The sequence below is a fragment of the Salminus brasiliensis genome, chromosome 22, assembly GCF_030463535.1.
Source record: "Salminus brasiliensis chromosome 22, fSalBra1.hap2, whole genome shotgun sequence".
In the NCBI taxonomy this organism is placed as follows: Eukaryota; Metazoa; Chordata; class Actinopteri; order Characiformes; family Bryconidae; genus Salminus; species Salminus brasiliensis.
Window position 1 is genome coordinate 555630 of NC_132899.1, and position 15890 is coordinate 571519.

Consider the following 15890-nt stretch of genomic DNA (forward strand, 5'->3'; position numbering starts at 1 on the left):
CATGCACCTTCTCCAAAAACTCTGCTCCTACAGAAGCATGGTGGAGGGCATCCTGATCTGTTGCGTCTCCGTGTGATGTGGAAACCACTCCATGGTACAGGGGAATACCCTTCAGTGACTGGTGAGTCCTGCCGAGTGGGTCAGTGGGACAAGTTGTCCTCCCGTCAAGGATCTCTATGCCGAAGGGGCCGCATCCCCTTCGCTCCTCTCAGCTGGAAATAGGCAACGGCGCATGCTGGACAAGTTTTAGAGACCAATACACGGTATCTTTTCCCAGACTGCTGAACTGATCACCTTGACGGAATTCCAACGTTCCGACAAAACTGCTACCTCAGCTGTACTCAGACATGTAAAGGTTTGCAGTATTCCCCCACCGCCTCATGCGTTCCTCGATAGTATAGTGGACAGTATCTCCGCCTGTCACGCGGAAGACCGGGGTTCGATTCCCCGACGGGGAGGGCCTGCCGCTTTTGCTGCCCATGCAACCTCTGCTTTCTGAAAGGAGGACGATGCACCGCTGGCTTCTGGCAAGCGTGACTGCTTGCATGAGCCGGGTGCGTGAAAGCTCACATACTGGCTGGGAATGAAATGTGGGTCGGCTGCTTGGACGGCAGCTTCGCTCAGCTCTATTCCACCAAGGCTGCGAAAGCACCAGCTGACAAATGTATCTGCAGGTACGCTGGCTGAATTTGAAAGGAAACTCTCCGCAAAATCTTGTCGTTGAGAATGCAGAACACAGACTCTTTCCAGCACTGCTTGTGGTCTATGCATGGTAGTGTTCATCATCTTTGCCTTACTCCAAAGAGGTCCATGGTTCAAAGCCGGACGACAACATGCCACAGGGGTGTTTCTGCTGCCTTTAGGAAACGCTCCTAACCAAAAGGGATGGGATCAATCTGTCCTTTGTCTATGGTGGTTTCTCGATTAGTGCATTGGAAGTTTACCCCAACAGCTGTGGCCAATGTCAGCTTTGTCAGGAATGTGGCAATTAAATGACAGATCTCAATCCATTTGAGAAATTCAAAGTATCGTCCTCACTGGAAGGAGTGTTGAAGCTCAGGGGCATGCTCCAGTGCCCCTGCAGACATCCCCACACAGGCACTTTCTGGGTAAGGCCTAAGGCAGTGCCGGACATGACCTTCGTCATCCACGGCCGGAGGGGCGAGGGCACCGGCCGGGCCGTTTAGCTCAGTTGGTTAGAGCGTGGTGCTAATAACGCCAAGGTCGCGGGTTCGATCCCCGTACTGGCCACATCTGCTTTTGCACCGCACTGTTTACCAGCAATGGGCTTGGTCTACCAAGTGCAGGCCATTGGGATTGCTGGACATGAAGTCCAAGCTAGGAGGAGAGTAACTTTGCTCCTGATTGGCACTGTGAAGGACGCTACAAGAGCGCACGTTTCTGACTGAGGCCATCGATAGCCGCTAACTCATGCCTGATGGAAAGTGCTCTCGTCCTATGGGGACAAACTCCCCTTTGCGGATACCTCTGACGGTCGTGTCTCCATGCCAAGGCAACACCAGCCTAGGAAAAGATCCCCATGCACCTTATCTCCGTAGAAACTAGCATTCATTTGTCGCCGCATACTGGCTGTTAGCACGATAACTTGACTGAGGTTGCACAGCACAGGCAGGACTGGGCTCGCCGCCCAAGGTGCTGAAATAGCTCAGTTGGGAAAGCGTTAGACTGAAGATCTAAAGGTCCCTGGTTCGATCCTGGGTTTCGGCAGAACGCCTGCGACATGCTTTTTCTGGCCGCCGCTGTGAAGTTGCTGGGCGGCATCAGATGTCCTTATTTCAGGGGAACTCTTGAGAACAACGCAGGCGAGAAGGTTCCGTAGTGTCATAGTTAGGACCGTGCCGTTTGAATCCAGCGATCAGGGGTCACATCTCAGTGAAACCTGCCTTTCCTTCCAACAAGCATCTTGAAGTAAGAAGGTGAAGTAACGCATCTACTTGCTAAGGAGCCTGTAGAAGATTGACATGCATGCACCTTCTCCAAAAACTCTGCTCCTACAGAAGCATGGTGGAGGGCATCCTGATCTGTTGCGTCTCCGTGTGATGTGGAAACCGCTCCATGGTACAGGGGAATACCCTTCAGTGACTGGTGAGTCCTGCCGAGTGGGTCAGTGGGACAAGTTGTCCTCCCGTCAAGGATCTCTATGCCGAAGGGGCCGCATCCCCTTCTCTCCTCTCAGCTGGAAATAGGCAACGGCGCATGCTGGACAAGTTTTAGAGACCAATACACGGTATCTTTTCCCAGACGGCTGAACTGATCACCTTGACGGAATTCCAACGTTCCGACAAAACTGCTACCTCAGCTGTACTCAGACATGTAAAGGTTTGCAGTATTCCCCCGCCGCCTCATGCGTTCCTTGTTAGTATAGTGGACAGTATCTCCGCCTGTCACGCGGAAGACCGGGGTTCGATTCCCCGACGGGGAGGGCCTGTTGCTTTTGCTGCCCATGCAACCTCTGCTTTCTGAAAGGAGGACGATGCACCGCTGGCTTCTGGCAAGCGTGACTGCTTGCATGAGCCGGGTGCGCGAAAGCTCACATACTGGCTGGGAATGAAATGTGGGTCGGCTGCTTGGACGGCAGCTTCGCTCAGCTCTATTCCACCAAGGCTGCGAAAGCACCAGCTGACAAATGTATCTGCAGGTACGCTGGCTGAATTTGAAAGGAAACTCTCCGCAAAATCTTGTCATTGAGAATGCAGAACACAGACTCTTTCCAGCACTGCTTGTGGTCTATGCATGGTAGTGTTCATCATCTTTGCCTTACTCCAAAGAGGTCCATGGTTCAAAGCTGGACGACAACATGCCACAGGGGTGTTTCTGCTGCCTTTAGGAAACGCTCCTAACCAAAAGGGATGGGATCAATCTGTCCTTTGTCTATGGTGGTTTCTCGATTAGTGCATTGGAAGTTTACCCCAACAGCTGTGGCCAATGTCAGCTTTGTCAGGAATGTGGCAATTAAATGACAGATCTCAATCCATTTGAGAAATTCAAAGTATCGTCCTCACTGGAAGGAGTGTTGAAGCTCAGGGGCATGCTCCAGTGCCCCTGCAGACATCCCCACACAGGCACTTTCTGGGTAAGGCCTAAGGCAGTGCCGGACGTGACCTTCGTCATCCTCGGCCGGAGGGGCGAGGGCACCGGCCGGGCCGGTTAGCTCAGTTGGTTAGAGCGTGGTGCTAATAACGCCAAGGTCGCGGGTTCGATCCCCGTACTGGCCACATCTGCTTTTGCACCGCACTGTTTACCAGCAATGGGCTTGGTCTACCAAGTGCAGGCCATTGGGATTGCTGGACATGAAGTCCAAGCTAGGAGGAGAGTAACTTTGCTCCCGATCGGCACTGTGAAGGACGCTACAAGAGCGCACGTTTCTGACTGAGGCCATCGATGGCCGCTAACTCGTGCCTGATGGAAAGTGCTCTCGTCCTATGGGGACAAACTCCCCTTTGCGGATACCTCTGACGGTCGTGTCTCCATGCCAAGGCAACACCAGCCTAGGAAAAGATCCCCATGCACCTTATCTCCGTAGAAACTAGCATTCATTTGTCGCCGCATACTGGCTGTTAGCACGATAACTTGACTGAGGTTGCACAGCACAGGCAGGACTGGGCTAGCTGCCCGCTGTGCCGAAATAGCTCAGTTGGGAGAGCGTTAGACTGAAGATCTAAAGTTCCCTGGTTCGATCCCGGGTTTCGGCAGAACGCCTGCGACATGCTTTTTCTGGCCGCCGCTGTCAAGTTGCTGGGCGGCATCAGATGTCCTTATTTCAGGGGAACTCTTGAGAACAACGCAGGCGAGAAGGTTCCGTAGTGTCATAGTTAGGACCGTGCCGTTTGAATCCAGCGATCAGGGGTCACATCTCAGTGAAACCTGCCTTTCCTTCCAACAAGCATCTTGAAGTAAGAAGGTGAAGTAACGCATCTACTTGCTAAGGAGCCTGTAGAAGATTGACATGCATGCACCTTCTCCAAAAACTCTGCTCCTACAGAAGCATGGTGGAGGGCATCCTGATCTGTTGCGTCTCCGTGTGATGTGGAAACCGCTCCATGGTACAGGGGAATACCCTTCAGTGACTGGTGAGTCCTGCCGAGTGGGTCAGTGGGACAAGTTGTCCTCCCGTCAAGGATCTCTATGCCGAAGGGGCCGCATCCCCTTCTCTCCTCTCAGCTGGAAATAGGCAACGGCGCATGCTGGACAAGTTTTAGAGACCAATACACGGTATCTTTTCCCAGACGGCTGAACTGATCACCTTGACGGAATTCCAACGTTCCGACAAAACTGCTACCTCAGCTGTACTCAGACATGTAAAGGTTTGCAGTATTCCCCCGCCGCCTCATGCGTTCCTCGTTAGTATAGTGGACAGTATCTCCGCCTGTCACGCGGAAGACCGGGGTTCGATTCCCCGACGGGGAGGGCCTGTTGCTTTTGCTGCCCATGCAACCTCTGCTTTCTGAAAGGAGGACGATGCACCGCTGGCTTCTGGCAAGCGTGACTGCTTGCATGAGCCGGGTGCGCGAAAGCTCACATACTGGCTGGGAATGAAATGTGGGTCGGCTGCTTGGACGGCAGCTTCGCTCAGCTCTATTCCACCAAGGCTGCGAAAGCACCAGCTGACAAATGTATCTGCAGGTACGCTGGCTGAATTTGAAAGGAAACTCTCTGCAAAATCTTGTCGTTGAGAATGCAGAACACAGACTCTTTCCAGCACTGCTTGTGGTCTATGCATGGTAGTGTTCATCATCTTTGCCTTACTCCAAAGAGGTCCATGGTTCAAAGCCGGACGACAACATGCCACAGGGGTGTTTCTGCTGCCTTTAGGAAACGCTCCTAACCAAAAGGGATGGGATCAATCTGTCCTTTGTCTATGGTGGTTTCTCGATTAGTGCATTGGAAGTTTACCCCAACAGCTGTGGCCAATGTGAGCTTTGTCAGGAATGTGGCAATTAAATGACAGATCTCAATCCATTTGAGAAATTCAAAGTATTGTCCTCACTGGAAGGAGTGTTGAAGCTCAGGGGCATGCTCCAGTGCCCCTGCAGACATCCCCACACAGGCACTTTCTGGGTAAGGCCTAAGGCAGTGCCGGACGTGACCTTCGTCATCCACGGCCGGAGGGGCGAGGGCACCGGCCGGGCCGGTTAGCTCAGTTGGTTAGAGCGTGGTGCTAATAACGCCAAGGTCGCGGGTTCGATCCCCGTACTGGCCACATCTGCTTTTGCACCGCACTGTTTACCAGCAATGGGCTTGGTCTACCAAGTGCAGGCCATTGGGATTGCTGGACATGAAGTCCAAGCTAGGAGGAGAGTAACTTTGCTCCCGATCGGCACTGTGAAGGACGCTACAAGAGCGCACGTTTCTGACTGAGGCCATCGATAGCCGCTAACTCGTGCCTGATGGAAAGTGCTCTCGTCCTATGGGGACAAACTCCCCTTTGCGGATACCTCTGACGGTCGTGTCTCCATGCCAAGGCAACACCAGCCTAGGAAAAGATCCCCATGCACCTTATCTCCGTAGAAACTAGCATTCATTTGTCGCCGCATACTGGCTGTTAGCACGATAACTTGACTGAGGTTGCACAGCACAGGCAGGACTGGGCTCGCTGCCAACTGTGCAGAAATAGCTCAGTTGGGAGAGCGTTAGACTGAAGATCTAAAGGTCCCTGGTTCGATCATGGGTTTCGGCAGAACGCCTGCGACGTGCTTTTTCTGGCCGCCGCTGTCAAGTTGCTGGGCGGCATCAGATGTCCTTATTTCAGGGGAACTCTCGAGAACAACGCAGGCGAGAAGGTTCCGTAGTGTCATAGTTAGGACCGTGCCGTTTGAATCCAGTGATCAGGGGTCACATCTCAGTGAAACCTGCTTTTCCTTCCAACAAGCATCTTGAAGTAAGAAGGAGAAGTAACGCATCTACTTGCTAAGGAGCCTGTAGAAGATTGACATGCATGCACCTTCTCCAAAAACTCTGCTCCTACAGAAGCATGGTGGAGGGCATCCTGATCTGTTGCGTCTCCGTGTGATGTGGAAACCGCTCCATTGTACAGGGGAATACCCTTCAGTGACTGGTGAGTCCTGCCTAGTGGGTCAGTGGGACAAGTTATCCTCCCGTCAAGGATCTCTATGCCGAAGGGGCCGCATCCCCTTCGCTCCTCTCAGCTGGAAATAGGCAACGGCGCATGCTGGACAAGTTTTAGAGACCAATACACGGTATCTTTTCCCAGACGGCTGAACTGATCACCTTGACGGAATTCCAACGTTCCGACAAAACTGCTACCTCAGCTGTACTCAGACATGTAAAGGTTTGCAGTATTCCCCCACCGCCTCATGCGTTCCTCGTTAGTATAGTGGACAGAATCTCCGCCTGTCACGCGGAAGACCGGGGTTCGATTATCCGACGGGGAGGGCCTGTTGCTTTTGCTGCCCATGCAACCTCTGCTTTCTGAAAGGAGGACGATGCACCGCTGGCTTCTGGCAAGCGTGACTGCTTGCATGAGCCGGGTGCGCGAAAGCTCACATACTGGCTGGGAATGAAATGTGGGTCGGCTGCTTGGACGGCAGCTTCGCTCAGCTCTATTCCACCAAGGCTGCGAAAGCACCAGCTGACAAATGTATCTGCAGGTACGCTGGCTGAATTTGAAAGGAAACTCTCCGCAAAATCTTGTCGTTGAGAATGCAGAACACAGACTCTTTCCAGCACTGCTTGTGGTCTATGCATGGTAGTGTTCATCATCTTTGCCTTACTCCAAAGAGGTCCATGGTTCAAAGCCGGACGACAACATGCCACAGGGGTGTTTCTGCTGCCTTTAGGAAACGCTCCTAACCAAAAGGGATGGGATCAATCTGTCCTTTGTCTATGGTGGTTTCTCGATTAGTGCATTGGAAGTTTACCCCAACAGCTGTGGCCAATGTGAGCTTTGTCAGGAATGTGGCAATTAAATGACAGATCTCAATCCATTTGAGAAATTCAAAGTATCGTCCTCACTGGAAGGAGTGTTGAAGCTCAGGGGCATGCTCCAGTGCCCCTGCAGACATCCCCACACAGGCACTTTCTGGGTAAGGCCTCAGGCAGTGCCGGACGTGACCTTCGTCATCCACGGCCGGAGGGGCAAGGGCACCGGCCGGACAGGTTAGCTCAGTTGGTTAGAGCGTGGTGCTAATAACGCCAAGGTCGCTGGTTCGATCCCTGTACTGGCCACATCTGCTTTTGCACCGCACTGTTTACCAGCAATGGGCTTGGTCTACCAAGTGCAGGCCATTGGGATTGCTGGACATGAAGTCCAAGCTAGGAGGAGAGTAACTTTGCTCCCGATCGGCACTGTGAAGGACGCTACAAGAGCGCACGTTTCTGACTGAGGCCATCGATAGCCGCTAACTCGTGCCTGATGGAAAGTGCTCTCGTCCTATGGGGACAAACTCCCCTTTGCAGATACCTCTGACGGTCGTGTCTCCATGCCAAGGCAACACCAGCCTAGGAAAAGATCCCCATGCACCTTATCTCCGTAGAAACTAGCATTCATTTGTCGCCGCATAATGGCTGTTAGCACGATAACTTGACTGAGGTTGCACAGCACAGGCAGGACTGGGCTCACTGCCCGCTGTGCCGAAATAGCTCAGTTGGGAGAGCGTTAGACTGAAGATCTAAAAGTCCCTGGTTCGATCCCGGGTTTCGGCAGAACGCCTGCGATGTGCTTTTTCTGGCCGCCGCAGTCAAGTTGCTGGGCGGCATCAGATGTCCTTATTTCAGGGGAACTCTTGAGAACAACGCAGGCGAGAAGGTTCCGTAGTGTCATAGTTAGGACCATGCCGTTTGAATCCAGTGATCAGGGGTCACATCTCAGTGAAACCTGCTTTTCCTTCCAACAAGCATCTTGAAGTAAGAAGGTGAAGTAACGCATCTACTTGCTAAGGAGCCTGTAGAAGATTGACATGCATGCACCTTCTCCAAAAACTCTGCTCCTACAGAAGCATGGTGGGGGGCATCCTGATCTGTTGCGTCTCCGTGTGATGTGGAAACCGCTCCATGGTACAGGGGAATACCCTTCAGTGACTGGTGAGTCCTGCCGAGTGGGTCAGTGGGACAAGTTGTCCTCCCGTCAAGGATCTCTATGCCGAAGGGGCCGCATCCCCTTCGCTCCTCTCAGCTGGAAATAGGCAACGGCGCATGCTGGACAAGTTTTAGAGACCAATACACGGTATCTTTTCCCAGACGGCTGAACTGATCACCTTGACGGAATTCCAACGTTCCGACAAAACTGCTACCTCAGCTGTACTCAAACATGTAAAGGTTTGCAGTATTCCTCCACTGCCTCATGCGTTCCTCGTTAGTATAGTGGACAGTATCTACGCCTGTCACGCGGAAGACCGGGGTTCGATTCCCCGACGGGGAGGGCCTGTTGCTTTTGCTGCCCATGCAACCTCTTCTTTCTGAAAGGAGGACGATGCACCGCTGGCTTCTGGCAAGCGTGACTGCTTGCATGAGCCGGGTGCGCGAAAGCTCACATACTGGCTGGGAATGAAATGTGGGTCGGCTGCTTGGACGGCAGCTTCGCTCAGCTCTATTCCACCAAGGCTGCAAAAGCACCAGCTGACAAATGTATCTGCAGGTACGCTGGCTGAATTTGAAAGGAAACTCTCCGCAAAATCTTGTCGTTGAGAATGCAGAACACAGACTCTTTCCAGCACTGCTTGTGGTCTATGCATGGTAGTGTTCATCATCTTTGCCTTACTCCAAAGAGGTCCATGGTTCAAAGCCGGACGACAACATGCCACAGGGGTGTTTCTGCTGCCTTTAGGAAACGCTCCTAACCAAAAGGGATGGGATCAATCTGTCCTTTGTTTATGGTGGTTTCTCGATTAGTGCATTAGAAATTTACCCCAACAGCTGTGGCCAATGTGAGCTTTGTCAGGAATGTGGCAATTAAATGACAGATCTCAATCCATTTGAGAAATTCAAAGTATCGTCCTCACTGGAAGGAGTGTTGAAGCTCAGGGGCATGCTCCAGTGCCCCTGCAGACATCCCCACACAGGCACTTTCTGGGTAAGGCCTCAGGCAGTGCCGGACGTGACCTTCGTCATCCACGGCCGGAGGGGCGAGGGCACCGGCAGGCCGGTTAGCTCAGTTGGTTAGAGCGTGGTGATAATAACGCCAAGGTCGCGGGTTAGATCCCCGTGCTGGCCACATTTGCTTTTGCACCGCACTGTTTACCAGCAATGGGCTTGGTCTACTAAGTGCAGGCCATTGGGATTGCTGGACATGAAGTCCAAGCTAGGAGGAGAGTAACTTTGCTCCCGTTCGGCACTGTGAAGGAAGCTACAAGAGCGCACGTTTCTGACTGAGGCCATCGATAGCCGCTAACTCGTGCCTGATGGAAAGTGCTCTCGTCCTATGGGGACAAACTCCCCTTTGCGGATACCTCTGACGGTCGTGTCTCCATGCCAAGGCAACACCAGCCTAGGAAAAGATCCCCATGCACCTTATCTCCGTAGAAACTAGCATTCATTTGTCGCCGCATACTGGCTGTTAGCACGATAACTTGACTGAGGTTGCACAGCACAGGCAGGACTGGGCTCGCTGCCCACTGTGCAGAAATAGCTCAGTTGGGAGAGCGTTAGACTGAAGATCTAAAGGTCCCTGGTTCGATCCCGGGTTTCGGCAGAGCGCCTGCGACATGCTTTTTCTGGCTGCCGCTGTCAAGTTGCTGGGCGGCATCAGATGTCCTTATTTCAGGGGAACTCTTGAGAACAACGCAGGCGAGAAGGTTCCGTAGTGTCATAGTTAGGACCGTGCCGTTTGAATCCAGGGATCAGGGGTCACATCTCAGTGAAACCTGCCTTTCCTTCCAACAAGCATCTTGAAGTAAGAAGGTGAAGTAACGCATCTACTTGCTAAGGAGCCTGTAGAAGATTGACATGCATGCACCTTCTCCAAAAACTCTGCTCCTACAGAAGCATGGTGGAGGGCATCCTGATCTGTTGCGTCTCCGTGTGATGTGGAAACCGCTCCATGGTACAGGGGAATACCCTTCAGTGACTGGTGAGTCCTGCCGAGTGGGTCAGTGGGACAAGTTGTCCTCCCGTCAAGGATCTCTATGCCGAAGGGGCCGCATCCCCTTCGCTCCTCTCAGCTGGAAATAGACAACGGCGCATGCTGGACAAGTTTTAGAGACCAATACACGGTATCTTTTCCCAGACGGCTGAACTGATCACTTTGATGGAATTCCAACGTTCCCACAAAACTGCTACCTCAGCTGTACTCAGACATGTAAAGGTTCGCAGTATTCCCCCACCCCCTCATGCGTTCCTCGTTAGTATAGTGGATAGTATCTCTGCCTGTCACACGGAAGACCGGGGTTCGATTCCCCGACGGAGAGGGCCTGTTGCTTTTGCTGCCCATGCAACCTCTTCTTTCTGAAAGGAGGACGATGCACCGCTGGCTTCTGGCAAGCGTGACTGCTTGCATGAGCCGGGTGCGCGAAAGCTCACATACTGGCTGGGAATGAAATGTGGGTCGGCTGCTTGGACGGCAGCTTCGCTCAGCTCTATTCCACCAAGGCTGCGAAAGCACCAGCTGACAAATGTATCTGCAGGTACGCTGGCTGAATTTGAAAGGAAACTCTCCGCAAAATCTTGTCGTTGAGAATGCAGAACACAGACTCTTTCCAGCACTGCTTGTGGTCTATGCATGGTAGTGTTCATCATCTTTGCCTTACTCCAAAGAGGTCCATGGTTCAAAACCGGACGACAACATGCCACAGGGGTGATTCTGCTGCCTTTAGGAAACGCTCCTAACCAAAAGGGATGGGATCAATCTGTCCTTTGTCCATGGTGGTTTCTCGATTAGTGCATTAGAAATTTACCCCAACAGCTGTGGCCAATGTGAGCTTTGTCAGGAATGTGGCAATTAAATGACAGATCTCAATCCATTTGAGAAATTCAAAGTATCGTCCTCACTGGAAGGAGTGTTGAAGCTCAGGGGCATGCTCCAGTGCCCCTGCAGACATCCCCACACAGGCACTTTCTGGGTAAGGCCTAAGGCAGTGCCGGACGTGACCTTCGTCATCCACGGCCGGAGGGGCGAGGGCACCGGCAGGGCCGGTTAGCTCAGTGGGTTAGAGCGTGGTGCTAATAACGCCAAGGTTGCGGGTTCAATCCCCATACTGGCCACATCTGCTTTTGCACTGTTTACCAGCAATGGGCTTGGTCTACCAAGTGCAGGCCATTGGGATTGCTGGACATGAAGTCCAAGCTAGGAGGAGAGTAACTTTGCTCCCGATCGGCACTGTGAAGGACGCTACAAGAGCACACGTTTCTGACTGAGGCCATCGATAGCCGCTAACTCGTGCCTGATGGAAAGTGCTCTTGTCCTATGGGGACAAACTCCCCTTTGCGGATACCTCTGACGGTCGTGTCTCCATGCCAAGGCAACACCAGCCTAGGAAAAGATCCCCATGCACCTTATCTCCGTAGAAACTAGCATTCATTTGTCGCCGCATACTGGCTGTTAGCACGATAACTTGACTGAGGTTGCACAGCACAGGCAGGACTGGGCTCGCTGCCCACCGTGCAGAAATAGCTCAGTTGGGAGAGCGTTAGACTGAAGATCTAAAGGTCCCTGGTTCGATCCTGGGTTTCGGCAGAACGCCTGCGACGTGCTTTTTCTGGCCGCCGCTGTCAAGTTGCTGGGCGGCATCAGATGTCCTTATTTCAGGGGAACTCTCGAGAACAACGCAGGCGAGAAGGTTCCGTAGTGTCATAGTTAGGACCGTGCCGTTTGAATCCAGTGATCAGGGGTCACATCTCAGTGAAACCTGCTTTTCCTTCCAACAAGCATCTTGAAGTAAGAAGGAGAAGTAACGCATCTACTTGCTAAGGAGTGTTACGGGAAACCTTATTATTTTGTGTGTGATTCTTAATCTAGTAGTATGCAAGTGTAATTCAATGTATTGTAATCAAGTTACGCTGTTTCTCTCCTATGCAGTATGCAATACCATGGCACATGTATAGAACACATGTACTCTGTGAGTCATCATTAAGCTTAAGTTAGGAGTAGTTACACTTTGATTTGTAGGTTGCTCAAGTTTATGCCCTTATATGGTAGAATAAGTCTGAGTGTTCCTAATATGTGTATGTACACTTGCAGGGGTCATAAGTGCAGAATTTAAATATGAAGTCTGTTGCACAACAATGTGGGAGTTGATATTTTGGTGTACCAGACACTGTCGACAGGAACTGAAATTGTCTGTGACCGTTTCAACTTCCTCATTTCCATGTATATAAGAAAGCCATGCTTACTTGTTAGGAAGCGACTATATTCTGTTGCTCGAATAAAGTTATTACTCACTGCAACACAAGACAGGGTTGTGTTGTTTCTCAACTTCCACCACAATTTGGCGTCACGAACAGGATGAGCGACGGACAGCAGCAGGGAGAGGATTCCCGTTCGCACTGAGGACGCTCTCCGAAATTGGTCGGACCCAAGGCAAGGGAAAACCCACAGAGAAAGGGAAAGTACCGCGGGAGTGTGACGGGCGTCTCTCCTGACTGCTAGTTCACGCCTCATCACGAAAATATCTTACTGGTGGTGAGTAAGAGAAATTAATTGTAATATTCTTCTAATATTACCCCCGTGAAACCCACAGATCTTTTCTCTGGAATAGGAAATAGTGAGACAAACACTATATGAGTGTAGTTGTAAAACTAACTCTGAAAAAGACTAGCCTGGTCATAGCGAGGCCTTCCATGGTAGATGTATCATAGGAAGTATTAGGTCCGGACCATGGAGAAGAAGATCTTAGTGAGTGGGTTGAACGAGCTTATTGTTTGTTGGGACTAAATTCCTGTGATTAATTTTGCAGTGAGAGAATAACGAAAATGGGTACCCAAATTAGTAAAGGATTGGGGTTTGATCCTAGAATCCATAATGCTCCTTTATTTAGTCAAATGACTAAGGATTACGGCATTGATAGTGTCACATATGTTCCACTTTGGATTAAGTACTTCGGTTTTCCAACAACCGGAAGCCTTAGTTTAAAGTTTCTTTATAAATTAAAATGCAGAGTAGGACAGAAACCTGTAGGATGTCCACGGGTAGTAGACAAATACTGCACAAACCATAGAGAGAAAATGTTGCAGGCAGTAGAATTCTGGATAGAGGAGGCTGAAATCCGAAACAGAGAGAAGCAAGTAGGCAAAACTAAACTTGTGTCTCAGTGTGTCTCAGTCACAACAGATCCGGACCTCGACGCCGCCCCGCCTCGTCGTCCTGAACCTCGACAACAACAAGCCACAACAGCCTTGGTAGAAATTCGTCCGGCAGATGTGGACCCACCTCCATATCAGACACCATCAACAGAACCCAGGGGACCATACCAAGATGCCCAAGATGCCCAAGATGCCCTGAATCGGATGACTCAACCGACCCCATCATCCTCAAACAACCCTTTTCTACAGAATCCGAACCAGGTCACCAGCAGGGAACTCAAGAACCTCCTGGAAAATCAACCACCGACTGGACCCCTCATGTCACCAGTAGCGACCCACACCCGCAGCCAAGGCTTCTTATCGCCATTCAGAGGGGACGGATTCAACCTCCTCAACCTCTTCACAGGTGACTCCATTCCACCCGAATCTCCGCAGTCGTCAACCCAAAACCCGACTGAATACCCGAGCGGATCCTTCCCCATGGTTGAAGTAGTAGGACCAGACGGTCCCCTCCTCATACATCGATTCTGGAATGAAAGAGACATGGTTGAAGCAGCCGCTGAACTACCTAATCCACAGCAGGTAGGAGGTCGCAGGTTCGGCGAGGAACTTGAGAACTTTGTTATGTCCTGTCGTCCAACTTCCAATGAGATAAAGCGTATTCTGTTCCGTAAACTGGGTTCCAATTACTGCAAAATCGACCGAGGATGGCCGCAAGGGGAAGTACGGCTGACCAATCTCGTCTATAATCCTGGTGAAGGCGTCGCCGAGGACCCAAATGCTCCTTATCGGACCATGATGAGAGACTTAAGAACCCGTTTGGAAGCCGCCTTTCCCCTTCATGTGAACACGGGGAAGATAGCAGCATGCAAGCAGGAAGACGGAGAAAGTGTTCAGGATTATCTGGTTCGACTGACGAGGATCCATACGGACTTTAGCGGCCTGGAGGTACCAGATGCAAGAGCAACCAACACAGACAATGTCCTTCCATGGGAAGCACACTTGCGTAACAGCTTCCTGATGGGATTGAAACCGGAAGTCTCAACTGCAATCAAGCAGCATTGTGTGGGGTATACCAGGCAACCACTCTCTGTCATCGAGGACCACGCTAAACACCATGAGACCCTCCTAAACAGTCAGGCCAAAAAGAAGGAAAAGAAAAGAACAGACACGATGGACCAAGCAATCCTGACGATGGCACAGTATGTAGGGAATCAAGGAGGAGGCAGAGGAAGAGGTAGAGGAAGAGGAAGAGGAAGAGGACGTGGTGGACGCGGAGGATCAGGGGAACAAGGGCCAACCACTACTTCAAATCAAGGTGCGAACGACGACTGGACCGACCGATGTTATTCCTGTGGGAAATCTGGACACTATTCTCGGGAATGTCCTGGAGATGAGGTCCAAGGACATCACAATCCCTCAAGGAGGGACACCACGGTGCACGAGTGACGGGCGGCGGAGGGGCCGGACGACGAAACGGGACCCACTGACGCACAAGAAAGGGAAGTACCCCTATTATCTCCTTATCTCTTATTAGTTCAGCAACTCACAACATGCCCTCTTAGTATGCCTAAATTAGTTATAAACGTAGAAGGAAAGGCCTTAGAATTCCTTGTAGATAGTGGCGCAGGCCACTCAGTGATCAGAACAAATGATTTTCAGTGCAACGTGCAAAGGGGTAAATCACAAGTGTTGATGGGAATAGGGGGAGAAGTAGTGGAAGAAAGGGTGTCCGTCCCTCTCCAATGTTCATTAAATGACAAAACCTTTTCTCATTGTTTTTTAATGTCTTCTGTATGTCCGGTGAATCTGCTTGCCAGAGATTTGATGTGTAAATTAGGATGCAGTTTGATCAGTTCCCCGAATGGTCTAGCTGTAGATTTCTCAGAACAACCATGCATGGTTCAGATAGCATCCGGGGTTCCAGGATATGCTTACATGTGGCGTATAATTGACGAATGTGGCGAAGTTGTCAAACATTTCCTGTCAGAAGCAGGAAAGGTCGTATGCTGTCCTTTGCAGTGGAAAGAGGTTGATTTACACTGCACCTCACATATTAGCCAAGGCCCTGATCATGATTATGAAAAGCATTTTTTCACATCAGGAGCAGAGCCTTTGTCAACCACAGCACTAATATGGAATGATAAAATGGCAGCTGCTTTAGTCTCACTTACGAAACAGCAGGATATGTTGTTCACAGTGGAAAATTCCTACCCCCACATCTCCCTGGCCAGACATAAACATACCCTCCCGTGGCAAGATATCGGGCCATGGGCTTTGAGGGTGGCCAGGGCTAATGATTGGGCTAACACAGAGCACCCCAATGTGCAGTATAGCGCTTCCACAAAAACGAGGAAGTGTCCTTTTCAGTACAGGCTGAGAGCAGAGCGAACAGTGGAGCTGTTTGGCTCACCTCCACTGATTCAGGCTGCCACACTCACAGAGGAGGAGGAATTGGAGCTAGCTTCACTCCCCCCTCGGCTGTGGGCGTCAACTACGTGCGATGTGGGATTGATTAAGGACTGTGAACCAATATCCATCACACCTAAATCCACACATAGGCCTAGACAAGCTCAGTACCCCTTGAAACCTGAAGCAATTGACGGCATCAGACCCGTGTTTCAAGCTTTGCTTGAGGCAGGGGTCATAGTGCCATGCCCAGATTCACCAGTCAGAAC

General features: G+C 51.2%; 7 non-coding genes across 7 annotated transcripts; all 7 read left to right on the forward strand.

Annotated features, from left to right (window-relative positions):
• The first annotated feature begins 1177 nt into the window (after positions 1-1177).
• On the forward strand, positions 1178-1251 carry trnai-aau (transfer RNA isoleucine (anticodon AAU)). The gene has a single exon. It is a non-coding gene; the product is annotated as a tRNA-Ile (tRNA).
• A 1911-nt stretch (positions 1252-3162) lies between these two features.
• On the forward strand, positions 3163-3236 carry trnai-aau (transfer RNA isoleucine (anticodon AAU)). Its single transcript has one exon. It is a non-coding gene; the product is annotated as a tRNA-Ile (tRNA).
• A 404-nt stretch (positions 3237-3640) lies between these two features.
• Positions 3641-3713, forward strand: trnaf-gaa (transfer RNA phenylalanine (anticodon GAA)). The gene has a single exon. It is a non-coding gene; the product is annotated as a tRNA-Phe (tRNA).
• Positions 3714-4356: 643 nt separating this feature from the next.
• Positions 4357-4428, forward strand: trnad-guc (transfer RNA aspartic acid (anticodon GUC)). Its single transcript has one exon. It is a non-coding gene; the product is annotated as a tRNA-Asp (tRNA).
• A 719-nt stretch (positions 4429-5147) lies between these two features.
• trnai-aau (transfer RNA isoleucine (anticodon AAU)) lies at positions 5148-5221 on the forward strand. Its single transcript has one exon. It is a non-coding gene; the product is annotated as a tRNA-Ile (tRNA).
• Positions 5222-7610: 2389 nt separating this feature from the next.
• trnaf-gaa (transfer RNA phenylalanine (anticodon GAA)) lies at positions 7611-7683 on the forward strand. The gene has a single exon. It is a non-coding gene; the product is annotated as a tRNA-Phe (tRNA).
• Positions 7684-9594: 1911 nt separating this feature from the next.
• Positions 9595-9667, forward strand: trnaf-gaa (transfer RNA phenylalanine (anticodon GAA)). The gene has a single exon. It is a non-coding gene; the product is annotated as a tRNA-Phe (tRNA).
• Positions 9668-15890: the final 6223 nt, after the last annotated feature.